We start from the raw sequence: 21,410 nt of genomic DNA on the forward strand, positions 1-21,410 counted from the left end.
GTGAGCTACATAAAACACATCTGCATGTATATAATTTGCCTGGAGGGACACAGAGTAATAGCTGGATATTCAGATGTTTATAAAGAGCTATCTACCCAGAGATCCATTAATACAGGGCTACTGTGGTACTTGGAGAACTAACTGATGACATAACAGTGTGGAACAGTCTGCCTCATCCAGTGTTGTTGTTGCCGCCACATAAAAACCTTCACTAGAGGTTTTCAAACAGAGGCTGGACAGCCATCCAAGGTGCTGTAGCAGTTTCCTGCATTAAGCAGGTGGTTGTACCCTTCAAAGTCTAAACTTCTATCATTTCACAATCATTGAAGTGATCCCCTGAGCACTCTTATCTATTCTGATTTGTTTTTAGATTTGAATTGCACGTTATAGTCCCAATGGACTATGTAAAATGGGACTATATGGCCACCTTTGGATGTAACATGGAACCAAGCGACCAAGAGACTTGCCCCATAAGTGCACTTGGGGGGTCCTGGGGTGGCCCAGAGCGAGTGGTAGTGTAGTGCACATAGGGTGCCAACCACCCCCATGGGTTTCTAACCCATGGCGTACAGGGTTCTGTTGTTTCTGAGGTATTCTAAGTGTGGATTCTATGATAGCAAATTAGAATGGATTCATGGTGTCTCATTGAAAATCTCATTTGCTATCATAGAATCTACATTCAGAATACCTCAGAAACAACAGAACCCTGTACGCCATGGGTCAGAAACCCATGGGGGTGGTTGGCACCCTATGTGAACTACACCACCACTCACTCTGGGCCACCCCAGCACCCCCCAAGTGCACTTATGGGGCTGCTGAAAGCTGCATTATACCTTATGAGGAAAAACCTTAAAGACGCGTAAACTTCCAACAATTCACCAAAAATCAGCCCTCTGCCAAAATCCTTTGAAAAAATTCAGGTAGCTTCCTTGCCCCTACCTGGCACTACCACCAACCCCACACTGCTCTAGGCCACCCCTTTGCCCCCGACGTGAAGCTATACATTTGCTGACACCTCCATGCTTCTTTATGGAGAAAACCCTTAAAGACGCATAAACGCGTTAAAAAATCACTTAAAAATCATCCCTTTGCCCAATTCCTTTCAAATAATTCTGATAGCTTCCTTGCCCACCCTAGGAACTACACTCCACTCTACGACACCCCTTTCCCCCCGACGTGAAGCTATACATTTGCTGCAATCCTAATTATTCTCTATGAGGAATTCAAAAATACTTTAACAATTCACCAATAATCAGAGGAGTGTCCAATTGCCTTGGGATTTTGTGGGTGGTAGGCACCCCTGTCTGTCTACCACCCACCCCACTTTTGTGCCTCTAGGTGCTCCACAATAGGGGATATGGACTGGTTCGGGTCCCATTATACTCTATGAGAAAAATAATTAAAAATATTTCAAATATTCATAAAAAATCACAGGGGTGTCTGTTTGCTTCGGGGTTTGCATGGTTGTTGGCACCCATGGGTGCTCCACACTAAGGAATAATGGGCTGGTTGGAGTCCCATTATATCCTATGAGAAAAAATAAAAATGATTTTCAAAAATTCATAAAAAATCGTATGAGAGTCCGATTGCTTTGGGTTTTGTGTGGCAGGTACCCCTGGGTGCCAACTACCATCCTACCAATTTTGGAGTGTCTGAACCAATTCAAACTGGTTCGAATTTGAACCGAAGCGGGGGGGTTCGAACAAAACCAAATCCGAACCACCCCCTCCTGGTTCGAACCCGGTTTGAATTTGAACCGAACCGGGTGAACCGGTTTTGTGCACATCCCTATGGAAAAGCGACTTGGAAACTTTGGCAATTGCTGCCATGCGATATTGCCAAATGTAATTATGCCATTTGAACAGCAAAGCCCCGAACACAAAAGTTTACCTTGCCAGAAGCCTAAGAAGTTTAGAAATCAAATATTTTGATAAAGGGAGTTCTTATGTCTTGAAAAAGGTACAAGGAGGGAAAGTTCTAATGGTCTGTTTTTAATAGAGCACTTTTTGATAATTTGATCATCATTTTCATCATTATTAATAAGAATATTTATATACCACTTTTCAGCAAAGGTTCTCAGTCATGACACTACAGTTTTCCAAAGTTATCCTGTATAAAAGGCTTTCCATCTAATACATTCATTTTAAAGCACAGTTTCTATATCTTATTCTCAGTCTAGCAAAATAGAAAATCCAGCTTTCTGATTATTTGATTTCAGATGTACTTGTGGAGTAAGTTGGCTGTCAGTATTTGAAGTCTCTGGCTGCATCACCTTGTTAAACATGTGATTGCTGGACACGGTGGTGAGAATATTGTATAGGAAGAATCTCTGCACTCATCATCTTTCCCTGGAGAGAACAGCAAGCAACGCCTGCTGAACTTGTTACCTTAGGCTCCATCGTCAACAGCTTGATGAATCATTTGGGCAGATGGGAAAGACTTGACTCTAATCTTTTGTCCTCTTAAGGGATCCCTTGATGACATATTGACTGCTGAGGCTTGCTTTTCGCACTGGAACTCTCTCTCGGTTTTTTTCATTGCTCTTTGCCTTTATTTGTGTGGTCACTGAAATAAATGCTGGCTAGGAATGCACTTCGGAGGGCTCATGCAAGCCCTCTGGGGATCAGGCCAAACCCATATGTGCATGACATCATGCACCGGGATGCCACCGGTGTGCACAGCATGCACATGGCAGGAACACTGGGTTCGGGCAGAAACTAAGCCTCCATTCCCTGGCTCCACCACTGGTTCCAAATCACACTGAGGAAACCTCCCTCATATTCAGGGCTATCTTCTTGAGGCCAATGTTGGAAGCATGCTGGGCATGGCCAGCAGGCAGCGGTGCTCTTAGGACTGGACTTCAGGGATGAAGTCTGGTCCTCAGCACTGGGGGAGGCCTCCGGGGGTCTCCAAATTGTTCCTGGGGGGCCTCCGCCTGCTGTTCTTGCCCGCCGTACTTGCCAGTCTCGCCAGGCTTGCCCGCCGCATTCACCCGCCGATCTCCTATACTGCACAGTGAAGCGGGCAGGCTGAGAGCCAAGTGGGCCTGCCTGTGGCCACTGGGCCTCTCGTACCTGCAAAGTGCAACAGTGCGAGCATCACAAATATGTGACATCACGCACTTGTGATGCTCAGGCCATTGCATTGTGCATGCATGAGTCGCCCAGTGGCCACAGGCAGGCCTGCTCAGCTATCCTTTCCACCATGCAGAACAGAGGAGATGGGCAGGTGAACAGGCTAAAAAGCTATTAGACCTTTTTCATGGGGCCTTGCGGGGGGGGGCTCATGGAGGGGAGCCTTACTTGAGGGGGTCCTCCATAGCCCTCTAGGTCCCAGCTAAGAAATTTACTAGGTGTGCCACTGCCAGCAGGCACATCAGTGGTGAAGGCCATGACTAGTCAGTACACATTTTGCTATGTGTGGGGGGAAGAACTTCAAAAGAGGGACCTAGTGTTTCCCAACCCTATTCATCCTGAGGCACACTTACATTGAAAAAAGCCAGGGAGGGTACACTGCCTCCCCAACACAGACATATTTCCCCCCACCCCAAGGCACCCAAACCACACATGAATTTGTTTGTTTTTGCTTCCTTCGTCCTCTAGTTGAGCAGCATGTGCTGCTAGGCACAAATAGTCCTAAGCAAACGAGTTCACTCTAAAAGTGGGTAGTTTAAACTCTCCACTTTTGGAGCTATCTCACTGCTTTATGCATCAAGAGGGATGTGTCTTCCTAGAGCAGGGTTTCTTAACCTTGGGCCCCCAGATGTTGTTTGACGACAACTCCCATCATCCCCAGACATGGCCTTTGTGGCTGAGGATAATGGGAGTTGTGGTCCAACAACATCTGGGGGCCCAAGGTTAAGAAACCCTGTCCTAGAGCATTATGGGGTGAATCAGCACAACACACCAGCTAGTGTCTTCTGGCAAGGCTGCTTGGGAAATGCAGCTCACATGATATAAAACCCTTTCAAGACATTTTGAAGGACAAGGCAGCCAGCTGCAAATTTTATCCACAATTCCAAGGACTCCACCCAAATTTCTGCTGCAGAACCCAGCAGATCCTGAGCTCCAATTTGCAAGGAGGAGCTGTCTCTGTTTGTAGCTTGGCCTCTTGATGAGAAACACCAAATGCACAATGTGGCCTGGACACATGGCCAACGTACCCTTCGATATCAGGAGTGTTGCTAATGGGCATTATCTAGCTCCCCCTCATTCACTGATTGTATTCACCGATTGCATTGGGAAAGATCTGAAAAGGGCTGTATGATTTGCTCAAGGTGGGGAACTAGTGGGGATTTGAACCTAAGTCTCTCCACTCTACATCCAGTACTGCATCCACTCTAGTGTCCTGCTCTAGCACAGGCAACACCCTTAGAATTAATGGAAGATGTAGTGAAGTTGGAAACCATGTATTTCAGTATGCAAGATGCTCTATGCAAGATGCCCATGCCACACTATTTCAGTACAGTGTGTACCCAACCATCATGTCTTATTCTGTCTCTCATTTCCTAACCTAGTGTTTTGGTTGCTGATGTTGTCGTTTGTCCATTTACTATCATCTGGATAGTGTTTACTCTGATTGGAACAGAAGCCAACTTAAAGTTTCCATTGCATGCTTCTTGCATTATTGATCATTCGTGTGTGGCTGAGCCTTTGATAGCAGCTTTTATCTTTTTCAGTCTACAGTCTCCCTGCAACAGAAATTAACAGCAAAACACAGATATCAGCAATTCCCTTCTCTTTGGTCTTTTGGCCATTTGAGGCACAACACAATATTTACAATGCAGTGTTTCTAGTAGAAAAGGTAGCTTTGGAAAAATGATAAATAAATAAAAATCTGGGCTTCCAAGAAAGTTGAAGGCCCAAGGCATACTCTGAGGGCATTCTACCTGATGCTTTAAAGCTGGGAAATTATCTGGCTCTGTGGGCAACAGCAGCAGCAGAAAACGTACCACTAGCCTCCCAGACAGCTTTTCTGGTGCATTCTGGGAAATGCCCTGTCCTGAAATCAGAAGCCTGTGAGGTAAGGCAAGGCAAGGTGTGGAATTCTGTCTAGTAATATTTTATGTTGTGCCTTGAGAAGTTTGTCCCAGTGGGGATCCTGTAGAGCAGGGCTGCTCAACTTTGGCCCTCCTGCAGATGTTGGCCTACAACTCCCATAATCCCTGGCTATTCGGCCATTGTGGCTGGGGATGATGGGAGCTGTAGTCCAAAAACAGCTTGGGGGCTTAAGCTGAACAGGCCTGAGAGTGGGGGTGGGTGAGGCGGGTGGAGTGGGGATGGAAAGGAGAGGAAAAGGGGAAAGATAAAATTGAGTTGTTGCTGAATGAACCTTTAGTTAATCTACATAAGAGTCCATGTATGTATAAGGGAAACAGCTATAAAACACAAGGCAATTGGGTTGCCTCCAAGAAGGGTCATAGCAAAGTTAAAGTGGGCACTGGGATAGAAGTGAAGCTGGGCATCTACCCTCCACCTTCTTCTCCCTCCCACCCCATATCCTCACTGAAGAAAAAAAAAAGTAAGGCCATAATGAAAAGCAAAAAATACTTGGAACACCCTATATCTCTGTGCAAATAATATCACACATTCTCCGCTAGGGATGTGCTGGATTGCGATTTGGCTGCCAAATCATGTGGCACATCCCTTTAAAACCAAGGGCTTACACCAACCCTTTAAAGTGGAGGAGAGCAGGTCTATAACTGCTCCTCCTCCGCTTGCTGTCATTACCGTCATCCGTGCATTCTCCCCAGCTATTCCCATGCACTGGCAGGGCAAATCCCAGCTGCCCCTGTATGGCGCCAGCATGCGCATGGCCTCCATGCATACACAGTGGCCATTTGCATGGTCACACAGAGACAGCTGAGAGATGCCCCGCTGGTATGCAGACATAGCGGGGGGGGGGGGAGTGCCGTGAGTGCCATTGGCAGCAAATGGACCTGCTCTCCTCCTCAATAAAGGGGCTGTGTAAGTCCTCGGTTTTAAAGAGATGCGCCCTTTGATTCGGCATCTGAATCACAATTTGGCACATCCCTAGTACTGATTCTGGGATCTCCAGTTCTAGAATCTTTGTTCCCAGCTGGTTCAGGCTCCTGGTAGTGCCTTTGGCTTGACTGCTCTCCCCACTTCATAGTCAGACTTGGCTGCTGCTCAGAGCTGGGATAATTAATAGCACTAAGGAAAATTGCACTGACTGGGAGGAATGTGGCGATTCTTCATTGTACATCCTTTCCTGAATTTAAGCAAGCAAGACAACTGCTGCTACCACATTAGGTAAGCCCTTCACCCTTTCTCGAATTTCAGAGTGCTGCTGTGGGCCCCTCATGAAAGGAGCATTATTTCCAAGTCCTGTCAACTCCAAGAAAAACACTTGAATACCAGCAAGATGTTGGGGTGGAACACTTTGATTCACAATGCTGTCACATCACCATCTTGGCTCCTCCCTGAGGAGGATTTACAATGCTGAAGTAAATCTCACTTTTTGTAGTTCCTGCCCCACTGCCAATCAACCAGCTCAGTCTAAAGTTTTGGCAAGCCTCGGATTAAAGCAATTCCAGCCAGCCAAAACACCAGACTAGGTTGTGCAATTCCAAATGGATTCCGTGATCAATCTCTGCAGAAGTGAAACAGACATCTGGGAATATCCCAGAGCTGAACCAGTCCCACTCCACTTTCATGGAGGCCTCTGTTACATTTATGGCACCAGGGAACCTAAAGATATGTCAGTGATGCCCCTGCTAACTGAGCAAAGAGACACCTGTTAAAGTGGTGATTCTCTTATATTTAGCACATGGAGAGCAACTGGCCCTATTCAACCCCAGCACAGCATCCCTCCAGTGGCTGTTGCTAGTGTTTACCTTATGTTTCTTTTTAGATTGTGAGACCTTTGGGGTCAGGGGACCATCTTATTTATGTGTTTGTTTTTTTCTGTGTAAACCGCTTGGAGAACTTTGGTTGTAGAGTGGTATATAAATATCTGTAGTAGTAGTAGTAGTAGTAGTAGTAGTAGTAGCAGCAGCCTCAGATTCAGCTATAGATAGATAGTAGATAGTAGATTTTGGACAGACAGGAACTGCCTTATTTCATAATACACCAATGTAATGGTGAAGCAGAACCCCTAGCTCTTCCATGGATTTCACCATGTGCCTGAGTCTGGAAACTGTTATGTTAGGATGCAAACTTGCTTAATAGATCTTATGGGTGTTTGATGTTTTTAGCTTATGCATATTGAGCATGTGGATGCCTCCTGGTTTCTATTGTGACTATAGTGATAGGAAACCTGATATGGCAGTAGTGGTGGTGGAGGAGGAGGGCTGGTCTTGTGGAAGTGAATATGAATTGTCCCAGTTGCTAAGCAGGGTCTGACTTGATTTGCATTTGGATAGGTGACTACATGTGGGTGCTGTGAGATATTCCACTTAGGGGATCAGTAGAAAAGCATCTACATGTTTGCATGCAGAAGACCCCAGGTTCACTCCCTGGCATTTCCAGGCAGGGCTAGGAGAGAGACTCCTCCCTGAAACTTTGGAGAGCTACTGCCAATCAGTGTAGAAAGTACTGAGCTAGATGGACCAATGGTTTGACTTGGTATAACGCAGCTTCCTATGACAGAGCTGGCTCTCACTGCTGCATGCCCGTGGTTTGTGGCACATTGAAATATCAATGGCCTGGAGTTTGAACCAGCTGTCTTTGTGGCCCAGCCTGTGTCATAAAAAGACATATGCTTCTCCTAACTATCCACAAGTTTGTGGGCATGATCAAAAGGCAACTCAGCTGGCTGGAATTTGGTTTGTAAACCTGTCTTGGCAGATTACTTTTCTAGTCTTGGTGTAAATGCCTCAGCTGTTTTTATTGTCCCTGAAACTGCTCATTTGGGTTACAATGAAAATGCTTGAGATACACTGTTTGCACTAGGCACTGCCTTGTTTAGGCATTGTTTGAATATACCCACAAAATACTTTATGCCAATAACTAAAGCCAACAGCTAGGTCAAAATGTCTGTTTTTCAATCGAATCTTCTTTCAGAATCGCTAAACCCAAAGTACACTTTCTTTTGTAAGGTTTGAACCAGAATGCCTGCAATGTCAAAGGTAGCAGTTGGGCTACATTCTTGATGCAACTGTAATCCCATTATTTGCCAACTTTTTAAATAGTAGACTTTCCCTGTTCTGATGATTGAATGGAAAGGTATGTACAACCAATTAGTGATCTCATTTGTTAAGCAGAATGTAAGGGTCCATATGTAAGCTTTCCTTTGGAATGAACAGGAATGCAGAAATGAAATCCGGAAAAGGAAATTTGAGGGGCAGAATGCTTGTATATGTGTTGGCCATGTTCCATCAGTGTTTCTAATATTTTTGATATTTGGTGCATACTTTCTTCCTGAATTAAATTTGGGTCACTGGTATCTCAAATACCAGCCTACCCCACTCCCTGAGCACCATGCTGCAACATGTGGCTCTCCTCCTGAGGGTCATGCTACAACCGGGGGTGGTGGTTTCTTCTCCCCACCTGCCCAGATCATTTGGATAATATGTAGTGATAGCTGTTGCAGCTTGCATCTCAGGCAGGTGAGTGTGTGATCAGAAGTGGCAAGGAGCATAGGAACATAGGAAGCTGCCATATACTGAGTCAGACCATTGGTCTATTGAGCTCAGTATTATCTAGCCAGACTGGCAGGGGCTTATCCAAGGTTGCAAGCAGGAATCTCTGTCAGCCCTATCTTGGAGAAGCCAGGGAGGGAACCTGAAACCTTCTGATGCTCTTCCCAGAGCGGCTCCATCCCCTGAGGGGAATATCTTGCAGTGCTCATGCATCAAGTCTCCATTCATATGCAACCCAGGGCGGACTCTGCTTAGCTAAGGGGACAAGTCATGCTTGCTACCCCAAGATCAAGAAAACGAACTGGGATCCACGGAATAAGGAAGCAAAAACAACAACAAAATACCCGTGGACAAGGAAAATGATAAATGTAAACTGGAATTAAATATATGTATTGAATAAATAAATAACCAACTATCAGCACACATAGCAACAAGCAAGCATATCTGTAACACATATATAAACATACATTAACATAATACCATATGAAATTGCAGCATGCAATTGAAGAATACAAAAACAATATGTGCAGATACCCAAATGAGGTCCAACAAGTCTTCAGGTGTGGAAATGTGAGAAGTACATACAAAACAAATGATTTTCCTTGTCCACGGGTATTTTGTTGTTGTTTTTGCTACCACAAGATCAGCAACAGCAACAGTTGCCATCACCTATCCTTTTATTCTCTGTGGGAGATAGGAGAAGAAGAAGATCTAACTCTGCCACAGGCTCTAATAGCACCTAGTGGGAAAGTAAGGGCATCTTGCCAAGAGCTTCCCCAAACCTGAATCCAGGTTGATATCTTGTGTATAAACTCCCCTTTGATGCCTGTTGATAAATATTTTGTAAAATCTATATTTTGGAAATAGAGTCTACTCAGGCCACATGGCAAGGCAGACAAATGCTATGCTCTTGGTATCTATCTAGGCTGCCAAACAAGATGAGGTGAGTGGCTACGAGGGCCTTTTTGGTGGTTGCACCCTGTTTATGGAATAGCCTCCCTAGTGAGGTTCACCTGGCTTAATCACTTTGTTCTTTTAGATGCTAGGTAAAACCCTTTTTGATCACTCTTTTAAATTTTGATTTTTAACTGATTTTTAAAGATTTTTAAAATTGCTTTGTATTGTATTTTGTATTTTCTTTCCCCCCTTTTGGTCTCTTATGATTTAATGAGGCTCTACCCACAATCGATGTGTAGAGCCTTACCGGGCTCTGTGGGGAGAGCGGGCTTATTTGGTCTCCCTGCTGATGAGCAGGGAGTCATCCCTAGGTGGTTGGATTAGTCGTCCACAGGACTACCAGCTCTGTCATGGAGCCAGTAGGGGCAGCGGTGATCGGGGGCCACCTGGCCAGTGGAAATCCCAGGGTGCCCCATGTGAGCATGCAGGGCATCCTGAGGAGACCCCTGAGGCCAGGAGGCTTGTTGTAGCCTCCTGGCTGGGGGTCTACTTGTGTATTGCCGTGGCGTAGAGCTGTGCAGTTAGCGGAGCGCTCTTGTTTTAGGGGAGAGGTTCTTCGGTGGGCTAGCCACCGTTGAACCACCAGGCCCGCCCGCAAGCTTGGTGGTTCTTACAACTGGGGGGGGGGGGGGACGGGGACTGGGCTGGGCTCCCTTAGCCCAGTTCTCTCTGTGAGAATCACCTCAATGTGTTGTGTGTTTTTATTGGATGTTTTAATGTTGTGTTATGAGCCACCCAGAGAACAATTTGTTATGGGGTGGCTAACAAAGCTTGTTTGTTTGTTTGTTTATTATTGGTTCGACAGTTCTTCTTTTATATGAGAACAGCAGGACATCTTGAGGAAGATCTAGGCTTAACCAGGAAGAAACTTTAAAAAGTTCTCTTGAAGGATCCAAGCAAAGCTTGTATAATCAACAAAAAACGTACTTCTCGCTATTTGTCTCATTCACTTTTTCTTTGGACCTAGCTCTAACTCTTGTGTGCATTAACTGATGATGCAGCTATCTATATATAACTGGTGAACCGTAGTAAAATTGCTTGAATTTACCAGTGCTGGAGTGAGATGAGGCACTCGGCCATAAAGCATTGCTGTTGAAAAAGACAATAGGATACAAGAGTTGTCTTCACACTCAATATCCTACTCCAAAAGACATAATTTTCTTTTCAAAAGAGCAGGAGAAAAGGAAAACCATCTGAACATCTAAAAACTGATGACAGTCAAAAGAAGTCCACAAAAAGAGTTTTAAATAGGTGACAAACTGTGATATATGAGGAATTATCAAGTCTCTGCATGATAAAAAGTTTGAGAAGATTTTGGCACCATCTGGAATACATTACTATACAATGCACCAAAAAACACAAGAAAAACTTCTTAGAAAGTGAAAAGGAACAACTTGTGGTGTAGAAGTATTCCCAGCACCTTTTTACAGTCTTTTACATTTTATTGTTTGCCTTATATTTTGGCTGCATTTTTATTTTACCTTTAAAGCATTTCTGTTTCAATGCCCTTAAAAAAAAAAAAAGTAAATACAAGGACTCACCATTGTAAAAACCACACTTACCCCACTGTACAATTCCCATTGTCACTATTTCTGTTCTATTTTAGTCTAACAGCAACTTAAGTGACATGGATGGCTTTCATCCTGAGTTTAAAATAAGTCCCAGTTTACAACTTCTGAGATTTTACGAACAGCAGGTAAGACTGCATTCTACAACTAAATTATGTAAGACCTGCCTGCACTGCTGTCTTTCTCCACATTCATCTCCATTTCATGTGAATTTAATGCTCAGTTCAGTAGTGGCACCTGCAAGTTATTCAGCAGGAAATCTGTGAAACCTTGGACTTATAGTGCTTAAGTTAAAAAACGACACCTGTTGAACAAGGCTAAAATTATTTGGTTCTGAATTATCAGTGCAACAAAATCTCATGTTAATTCTGTGAGCAGGCTAATGTGCTGGCGGAGCCTCAAGCTATCTGTTTTTATTGTTCCCTCTCTTTACCCATTCTACCCTATTCTGTGGTGAGGCCTTTATATCTGTGAATTTATTTTTCCGCTTGGATCTCAGCTTTCCCCCTGCTTCTTGGTAACTCATTGCATAATCACACCTAGGCAATTTCCCAGAAAGTTTGGTACAATGCAAATGTGCATTTAACTTAGGATGTTACTGAAGTTGTTAATTACCTGGTTTGGAATACGAATTTGTCCAGCTCATCAGATTTGGCTCTATTATAAATTGAATGTTATCTTCCCCCAATCATAAGTTCTTCTTCAGGTTCTAGAATGTTAAACAATATTCTTCTTCAGGTTAAAATGTCAAACAAGATTCTGCCAATAAGTGGTCAGCATTCCAGTCATCTAGAATGGTACCTATACATTTATGTTTGTATTCTTGTATGTTTGTTTCCATTGTGAAATGAAAATACATCAATGGGGGAGGTGGAGACTGTCATGGCAATTCTGCTCCCCCAATTACATGCCTCTGAGCTTCCTACTCAGAACATGGTGATCTATATATTATTTCTGAAAAAGCTGAAAAAGTTATGGTCCTTATGGATGGAGAACCAGAACACCTATGGGCAAGTGAGTGGTACCAAGAGAATCAAACACTGCACGTTTGTTTCACAAAAATCAGAAGGGGGGAAAACACAAGGCAGCAAACAAACAAACCTCAAATTGCTCCCATGTTTGTTTGTTTGCATTTTATATCCCGCTCTTCCTCCAAGGAGCCCAGAGAGGTGTACTACATTCTTAAGTTTCTCCTCACAACAACCCTGTGAAGTAGGTTAGGCTGAGAGAAAAGTGACTGGCCCAGAGTCACCCAGCAAGTATCATGGCTGAATGGGGATTTGAACTCGGGTCTCCCCGGTCCTAGTCCAGCACTCAATGGGACATAATTTTTGTGAGTTCAGACAGTTAAGACAAGCAGGTGAGCAGAGCTAAGGGAGTAGAGGAGGCAGGGAGGGATGCTTCAGCAAAAGGGGAAAAGCTGTCTAATAGCCTCCACAGAATAAAATGCTGAAATTCTGTGGCCCCCACAGCAGTCATGTATTCCTGTTCTATTTCTGAAGGGGAAGGATTGGCTGCATTCAGACTTAACATGGAACTGAGGGTCCCGCGGTTCCACACCTCACCTCCCCTTGCTCTCCCATCCATGTTTGGATGTTGGAGAGAGCGGTGTTACCAGAAAGCCATGTTTTGGGGTTTTGTTAACAATGGCCTTTCTGCAATCACTGAGACTGCAGAGAGGCAGGGAAGCTGGCTGTGCGGGCTTCCTTCTTTCAACAGCCAATAGCAGCCAAAGTAAGGAAGGAGCTTCCTCCCCCAGCTCTGGTTGAAGAGAAGGCTAAAAGCGGACGGATGTAACACTAGCACTGCCAGACCAGAGTTTGGGATGAGGAAACTTTGAGATAATCCATTTGTCAACTGAAGGTGACAAACAGAGTTTAGGGAGGGAAACCACGGATCCATCCCACCCCGCTTCAACTGCAATTTTCTGCATTTGGACATTTGTCTAGCGAAATTGGAGATGAAGGGACCTCCAGTTTCATGTTATGTCTGAAACTGGCCAGAGTTAATTTCTTGGTGTTCTGCAACATTGCCCTTCCAGGCTGTGCTTGGCAAGTTCTGAGGGAACTTTCTCACAACTCTCCAGCTTTATGGGAACTCTGGATATTCAGATAACCACTTTACCGACATAATGTCAGGAGAGGAGAGCTGGTCTTGTGGTAGCCAGCATGACTTGTCCCCATAGCTAAGCAGGGTCTGCCCTGGTTGCATCTGAATGGGAGACTTGATGTGTGAGCACTGCAAGATATTCCCCTCAGGAGATGAAGCCACTCTGGGAAGAGCAGAAGGTTTCAAGTTCCCTCCCTGGCTTCTCCAAGATAGGGCTGAGAGAGATTCCTGCCTGCAACCTTGGAGAAGTTGCTGCCAGTCTGTGAAGACAATACTGAGCTAGATAGACCAATGGTCTGACTCAGTATATGGCAGTTTCCTATGTTCCTATGTTCCTAATGTCTTAGCCAATTGTACAGCATAAAACTGAAGAACCCTGTTTCTTAATATTAACTCTTGGAGCTTTATGGCTGAATAAAAAGGAACTGGGACAGATGACCAGTGTCCCTGCCCCACAAAATAAAAATAAAACTTGCCTATGAAGTAAGATCTAAGTTAGAGCAGGGACTCGTGTCTTTCTTGCTAACTTCTGTTTTTTCATCATGCTTAGCAGTAGGTGCAAGTAACACATGCACACCACCGATATACTGCAACATTTTGTTGAGGGCCCACACTTGTCCTTTTATATCTAGCATGGGGAGAGCAACTGTCCCTATCCAACTATCCTTACTAATTTTTACAGGGAACCATCACATTTCTTTTCCAATGTACACCAGTTCCTGAACTCTTTTTTAAAAGAGGAGTAATCAATATTTGTAACAACAACCAGAATAACAACAATGTATTTAAAGGGAATGCGTACCACTGACCAAGCAAATCTCTGAGGAGGAGTTAATATGTTCTCTATTTTATGTTGGCTCAGATCTTTCAGGATAGAAGGTGGTGCTAGAGACTCCTGCTCAGTGCTTCAGTCATTGAATTATGGTGTTCCACAGGGTTCAGTCCTGGCCCCCTAGCTGTTTAACATCTATATGAAACCATTGAGAGAGGACACAAGGAGATCTGGGTCTGGCTATCATCAATATACGGATACCACACAACCTCCTCTTCTGACCATCAGACTAGGGAATCTGTGGGGTCCTGAACCATTGCTTAAAATCAGTGATGGGCTAGATGGGGGTGAATAAGCTGAATGAAATCTGAACATAAGAACAGCCCAGCCGGATCAGGCCCAAGGCCCATCTAGTCCAGCATCCTGTTTCGCACAGTGGCCAAAAGCCCTGTTCAGATGTCATTTCAAGAAAGCTGTACATGAGAATAGCTGTCCCAAATCACACCGGAAGTCCCATCCTGGCTCAGAACTCATCCCAACTGCAATTTCACTGTTGGGTGGCATTTGTCTAAAGAGGCAAATGCCATAACTATGATGGTGGGCATTTCCACCATATACATATTCCGACAAATGTTACCCTAACTGTGAAGAGTGTGGGTGGGAGTGGTGAGTGATGTTCTGGGGCGGGACATCCAGCATGCTTTGGGACAGCTGTATTTGTGTACAGGGTTTTGGAACAATGGGGCTATTCACACGACCGAGTGCATGTGCAGCCAAGGGGGAGGCAGGGTTCAACATACCTTTCCCCAGATGTCTGCTCCAAGCCCCTCTGGCATGCTAGCTGCATACCCTCACTATCCACACTGCTCCTAGCAGTGCAGGTTAACAGAGGCCAGGACTTGTTGTCCCAGCTCTCAAGAATCCCAAAGTGCACAGCACACCAAGAGCAGTGCACTGGGGGATTCCCATAAGGGGCTGGCACTCTAGGCACCTACCTCTGTGTCAGTGTGAGCTGCAAGCAGCTCACACTGATGCACAATCCCAGGAGCCACGTTAAGGGCACGTGTTCACCTTTAACCTTGGCTAAGAGCTGGGCTTCAGTACTGGGTTTAATGCCTCAGCTCTGCAGGGATCCACGTGGATCCAAGCGGTTCTCAGCCTAGGCTTGGTTGCTCATGAGAATAGCCTCAATTTCTTAATATGGCCACAGATGCTGCTGTTCAAGTGATTTACTGACCCAGTAATGGAGTCTCAGCCTATGCTTATGTTTCTTCCCTAAGGACCAAAGCCTCTAGAGTCTAGACAGCTATGCCACTGTTCAGTTCAAAATGAATTTATCTCTTTAGCCATGGAAAGCGCCATAGTGAAGACCATGAGAGAAGCTCCAGCTTCACATGAGGTTCTCTTTCTTACAGACAAACCTTCACAAGAGGTTATGAGCTGTTCTCTGCTCATTAGATTTAAGTGTTGCCAGTCACTCAGTGTTCAGTGGAGTATTGATTCTTGCTTTTGCAAGATAAGTTCACTTATAATACAGCTAATGTAAGTTTGTAACCCATGCTTATTGCCAGTTCAGCTGAGGTCACAGGCATGCTATATATTGCCCCAAAGCATCATTGCATGACTGTGGTTAGAATAGGGAAAGAAAGAAAGAAAGAAAGAAAGCCCTTTACACCTAAACACTGTGCAAACTGAAATAACATTTCTGTATTTTCTTTCAGCTGGGCTTTCCCCAAGAATTCAGACGTCCCGGTGTCTGCTAAGAAGCTGTTCTTGTTCCAAACTTCTTCAATTTTCCTATTTTCAAGCCAACTTGGATTCGTGTGCTATAAGTACAGCACAGACTTTCAATCTTTTAATTTTTCTTCCACATACATGGTCCAACATTAATGTGATTATTTAAGTGGCTTATTTAAAAAAATAATTTAAACATTGACTTTCTAGAACAGAATAATTCAAAGTGACTATTAATGCCTGTTGTATGTTTCCTTTATTAAAGTAGCACATTATTGTCACTTAGCTGCTAAAGGGGTCTTTCTTTCTGAAGATAATAGGTATACCTCTACATATATTATATTCTCAAGTGCTACAGTATTTGCTCACATGAAAAATATGCTGCTGACAGTCCTTAAAGGCCAATCAGAAGCCCCTTTTCTCTAGTCATTTTTCTTGATGTTGATTTATATGATAAGGATTGGCCATTCTAAGTTATCGTAATCATTTTTCCTGTGTATTTATTTATTATTATATTTATTTATTTATTTAACATATTTTTATACCGCCCAAAACTTACATCTCTGGGTGGTTTACAACAAAACAAAAACATTAAAACATTAGTTAAAAACAAAAACAAGAAATATAAAATATGACAATTTACAAATTTTAAAACAATATTCTAAAATAATATTAAAAACAATCAAAACTGTATCAGTTAAAAGCCTGGGTGAACAGGTGTGTCTTTAAAGACTTTTAAAAAATTCTCAAAGAAGGGGAGGCTCTTATTTCACTAGGGAGCGCATTCCAAAGCACAAATTCTTTGTTGCCAGAACCTAAGGGGTATACTCGTGGGTCAAATGGGCCGTAACCCAGAATTTGGCTTTAAAAAAGACATATGTTGGAAACATATGATATGTTTCCAACATATGTCTATCATTTAGCCTCTTTATTATAATAACCATTTTAACAACATTTCACAATCTCTTTAGTGCAGGCCTGCTCAACTTAGGCCCCCCAGCTGTTTTTGGACTACAACTCCCATAATTCTCATCCACAGCAGCCAATAGCCAGGGATTATGGGAATTGTAGGCCAACATCTGCAGGAGGGCCGAAGTTGAGCAGGCCTGCTTTAGTGCAACATTATCTTAAATCACACTCCCTGCCCCAAGAAATTTCACTTGTCTTATAGAAACTTCCTTGGCTTCCTAGGCAGATGTTTTGCCTTGTGAAGAACCCTGAAAGCCACTTCACATTTAGCTGTGTGTGTATGTGCTGAAAGATAAACACCCCTGAGAAAATCCACTTGTTCTTATAAAAATATGTTCCTATAGAAACTTATTTGGTTTCACTTTGAAAATTTGCTACTGTTTCTCAAGGGAGGAACTCTGAAATTAACTTCAATTTTCACTTTTTTGAAATTTCATTACTGACACTAGTTGCCATGGTGGTAAGAGATTCAGTTCTACCTCTGCATGTCCTAGGTAGTACAAGGATTAAAAATAACATGTAATGTGACTTTACAGCATATCCTGGCAGGAGTTCCCATGCTGTTCCCCAAGGCTGAAATTCTGGATCCAGTTGGGTTGCTAAAATGAAGCCAGTTGAATTGAAGGAGAATTGGGGTTGCAATTCCAGTGTGTTACCGAGGAATGTTTTCTTGCAGTAGTTTTGACCCCATTTAGAAGAAGTGCATTCTGGTCCTTTTCACTTATACTTACCCTGACATGCACCAGCACTGTGGATGTTACAAAATTTGACAGGTCTAGAGCCTTGACCCAGATTCAACTCTCTCCTACTATAAATCAGATGTCACATACTGCCTGTGGTTTTTAAATTAACTACTGCCTTCTAATTTGCTAGAAATGTCAATATAAACTTTTATAGATTTTCAGGCTGGAGCTGAATCTTCCCTCCGGACGAGTTAGCAGCACATAGGAAACACTAGTTTGCAAGCAATAAGATATATACTTTTGGTGTTTGTTTGTTTGAGTGTGTGTGTGTTATAAAAAAGCTGCCACAAAGCAAACATGTATGGGAAACTTTTTATAATTTTAATGGAGTAAGAATAATTCCAACACCATGAAACAGAATACTGGCAAAAGGTAGGCATACTTTATGTTTCATTTTCCCCATAGTTTGCACCAGGGACTTTGACCTAGGCCATGCCTGATACAAGTCTAATACTCTAAGCCAGGAATAGTCTAAATCCCTAAACTCAGCATCTTCACGTAGCCTAGATGCATAGTTTCCACCCATATTACTACTACTATCAAGTATATACATAGCAGAGCAAAAGCATTCAAAGTAGTCTGCATATACTATCTCAGTGATGCCAACAACAGTCCTGTAAGATAGGATTACTCCCAGACAAAGATGTAGGGCTGAGGTTGATAAAACAGAACACCCAAAACTGATATGTTGCTGATATAAGATTTGAACTGAAGGCTTTCTTAAATCAAAGTTTATGCCCCTTCTCAAACTCCTTCCTGATGCTGCTGCTTCTCCTTCCCTGTTCAACAGACATGTCAATTACTTCTTCTCATCAAGTGCACTCAGAGGCGTAACTAGGGAAAATAACGCCTAGGGCAAGCACTGAAATTGCGCCCCTGTCCAAACAGGAATGATGGGACTTGTAGTCAACAATATCTGGAAATCCTTGTTAAAAGGAACACTATACCATCTAGACATGGTTGTTGATCAAAACATGAGCCATCTCTGTAAAAGACTTAGAACAGTCAGGAGTTCTGCGAGGATTCCAAGTGTCATTTTCTCTGTCTCATCTCATTCTTTTTTAAAAAAACATGACTTTGTCCTAGAGGATCACCTGCCCAAATAGCCACTAGCAAAATAGGGGAAGAAGACGGTGGTGGGGGTGGGGGTCTACAAACCAGTGAATGTCTTATGGCAGTGAACCAGCCAGCCTTTGTCTTATGATGACTGTTGGCTCATGATGGGGTATATGTGCATTCACCACACCAGTGCTTACTTTGACACCAAGAGGGAGGAGGATACATTAGTTTGCCACGTTAGACAGAGGCATTTGCAACAGGAGCAGACAGCCAAGTTCTGCCAGGGCCAAAACCAGCCCCTGCCAGACTAAGAAATCATTGTAATTTGCCCCTTCCTGTCACAAGCAGTGTGCTGTTCTTGTATTATTGACTCTAACTCTCAAATATCCCAGTCATGGATGGAAAATTCAGGGTCAATTTACAAGAGACACATTTTCTGCATGGAAGTTTCTTCTGTGCAGGTGTTGTGCAGAAACCCATGTGTAGTGACCGCCAGGGGCATAGCAAGGTAGGAATGGGCCAAGATGAGATTTTAAAATGGGCCCCCAGCCCCTCAAAGTCCAGGGCCTCCACACACCCCAGGCCCCCAAGGATTTAAGTCTGATATTTCAAAATAAGTATGCTGCCTGGAAATACATTTCACTGAATACACACATGCACACTTCACAGTATATAGTGATATACATTGAGTACTATATATTTGTGCTACTTTTAATGCCTAGATCACACTAGCAACGCTAATTATTAAAATGGCCCCCTCGCTGCAGATTAGCAAAGGAGACTTTCAACCATGCAGGGTGAGCCTATGTTTGTTTTCTCAGAATTCTGAACAAATTCAGTAAAGTTTGATTCCAGGAGATTTTTCACACGAGGCTTTTAAAGCGCTTTAACACACATCTCCTCTGGAATGGAGGTGCTGCATTCACATGTTGGCCAGATTTACCCTGAAGTCCCTGCAAGTTATTGGAGAGCAGTTCACAAGAAAAATAAAATAAAATAAAATAAAATAAAAGCACAACACATGCTTCACAGTTCTCACTCAGACCTTCTGGGTTGCAAAACAACTTGAACATAAGTGCATTTATAAATGAATGAATGAATAAATAAATATTTGTTCCAGAAGTTTTTGTAATGTTCTGACATGAAACAAGCCACTTATAGGCCTTAGATAGTTTTTGTTTTTAAAGCCAGCACATTTTTCAGACTGTTTTAAATTAAATATTCAGAGACTTCTCAGTCTTGCCCCACCACCCATATCAAAGCCCTATGGCAAGCAGATCCCTATATACGGGGGTAACCACAAAAAGGAATTCACAGCCTACCTTGCAAAAGCTGTGCTGGGTGGTCTGGTCTGCTGCAGGGAGCTCTGCCAGCCTCCTTCCTGGCTTGCTGGGGCCTCCTGAGTTCAGGCTTCAGGGAGGCCTACTCAGAGGCCTCTCTGGAAGCCCCACCCAGCTGCCGATCAGCTGAGAGGCGGGGAGAGAAGAGCTCTTCAGTTTGCAGGCTGCTCCAATCCTAGGCCTCGCCGATCCTAGGCCGGAGCTGGAGGCAAGTGGCTGAGGGGCCCTGGGGCTGGGCAGGTGGGCAATGGGGTGGGGGTGGCAGGGACTGGCATGGTGCCCCACCTCAGTGGCACCTAGGGCACGTGCCCTGCCTGCCCCCCCAGTTCCGCCTATGTCAACTTCTAATCACAACACCCAACTTTCTCTCTCTCACTCCGTTTCCTTCACCTTGCCTCAAACTTGGGTCATAATCCCAAAGAGCCCCTCATTTTTATCCTTATTGACTATACTACTACTCTACTTTCTCCTTCAAGGCTCATCCCCCTTTCTTCTGTTGTGGCTGTGAGAGCAGAACAAGGCTGTGGCTTACATACTGCACAGTGCCCTGCTGATCAAAGAGTGGGTCGTGAGTGCCAGTTCCATGCAACTGCAAAGCCCATTGATACTGCTAGTGGAGAGACTCCATTACTCCTAATGTTTGGCCGCTTTCACATGGAACAGAAAACCATGGGTCCAATGGACCCACAGTTTGCTTCCATCCCCCTCTCCCTGTGCACACCCAGATGATCACTATCTTCAATCTGTGAACCGGCAATGGGGGTGGTACTGGCTGTGTGGACTTTCTCCGACCCTGGAAAAACAGCCTGTGCCAGCCAATGGGAGGGAAGAGCTTCTTCAATTAACTCCAGTTTGGGTTAAATTCCCAATTCGGATGACATGGAGGAGGGAATGAATCCTCGGCTGGGTCAGTGGAACTCACTACAAACTGAGGTTTCTTTCTCAGGTTTTTGGGGGGAAAGCGGTTTAGACAAGGAACCACAGTTCCAATAATTTGGACAACATGGGGGCCAAACAGGAGGTGAGTTTGCCTCCAGTTTGGCATTATGTGTGAAGGAGGCCCTAGTGTCATCTCTGTAGCAATGTATCTCCCGTTAGGTGCTGCCTAGTATGTAAGCCTCGGTCTTGAATTGCCTAGGAGTATCCCTGAAATGGCCCATGTGTCTTAGATGGCTCAGATTCACCATTTCACAACATGTGTCCCCCCCCCCCATTTTGCCATGATTTTCAGCAGGCATTTAATTAGAACCAAAGTAATACATCATTTGTAGAAAGCCTCCACATGCCCATGGTCAAAGTTAAAGTGGCTATGCCTTGCCACTTTTACAAGAAGGAACAAAACCTTCACCTGAGGAAAGCATTAGGAATATATGTGGGAACTAGTAGATTTCTTTGTAGTAACATGATGGGAAAATAAACAGCAGGACTTGGGAAACAATCCTCAAAATATTCCCATGTCCTCTTCAGCTCCTGAGGGAACAGAAAAATCTTCACCTTTCCTCAATAATTGTACCTTGCCTTGGCTCTAGACAAATGGGCAAATTTTGATGTGAAATC

At 44.0% G+C, this 21,410-nt stretch overlaps 1 long non-coding RNA gene across 1 annotated transcript; it reads right to left on the reverse strand.

Moving 5' to 3' along the window:
- Nucleotides 1-3,153: 3,153 nt before the first annotated feature.
- LOC128328157 (uncharacterized) lies at nt 3,154-20,053 on the reverse strand. Its single transcript, XR_008309052.1, has 3 exons — nt 19,836-20,053; nt 11,743-11,836; nt 3,154-4,690 (listed from the first exon to the last, which is right to left on the reverse strand). It is a non-coding gene; the product is annotated as an uncharacterized LOC128328157 (long non-coding RNA).
- Between the last annotated feature and the right edge of the window lie 1,357 nt (nt 20,054-21,410).

Source organism: Hemicordylus capensis, chromosome 5 (genome assembly GCF_027244095.1).
Source record: "Hemicordylus capensis ecotype Gifberg chromosome 5, rHemCap1.1.pri, whole genome shotgun sequence".
Taxonomy (NCBI): domain Eukaryota; kingdom Metazoa; phylum Chordata; class Lepidosauria; order Squamata; family Cordylidae; genus Hemicordylus; species Hemicordylus capensis.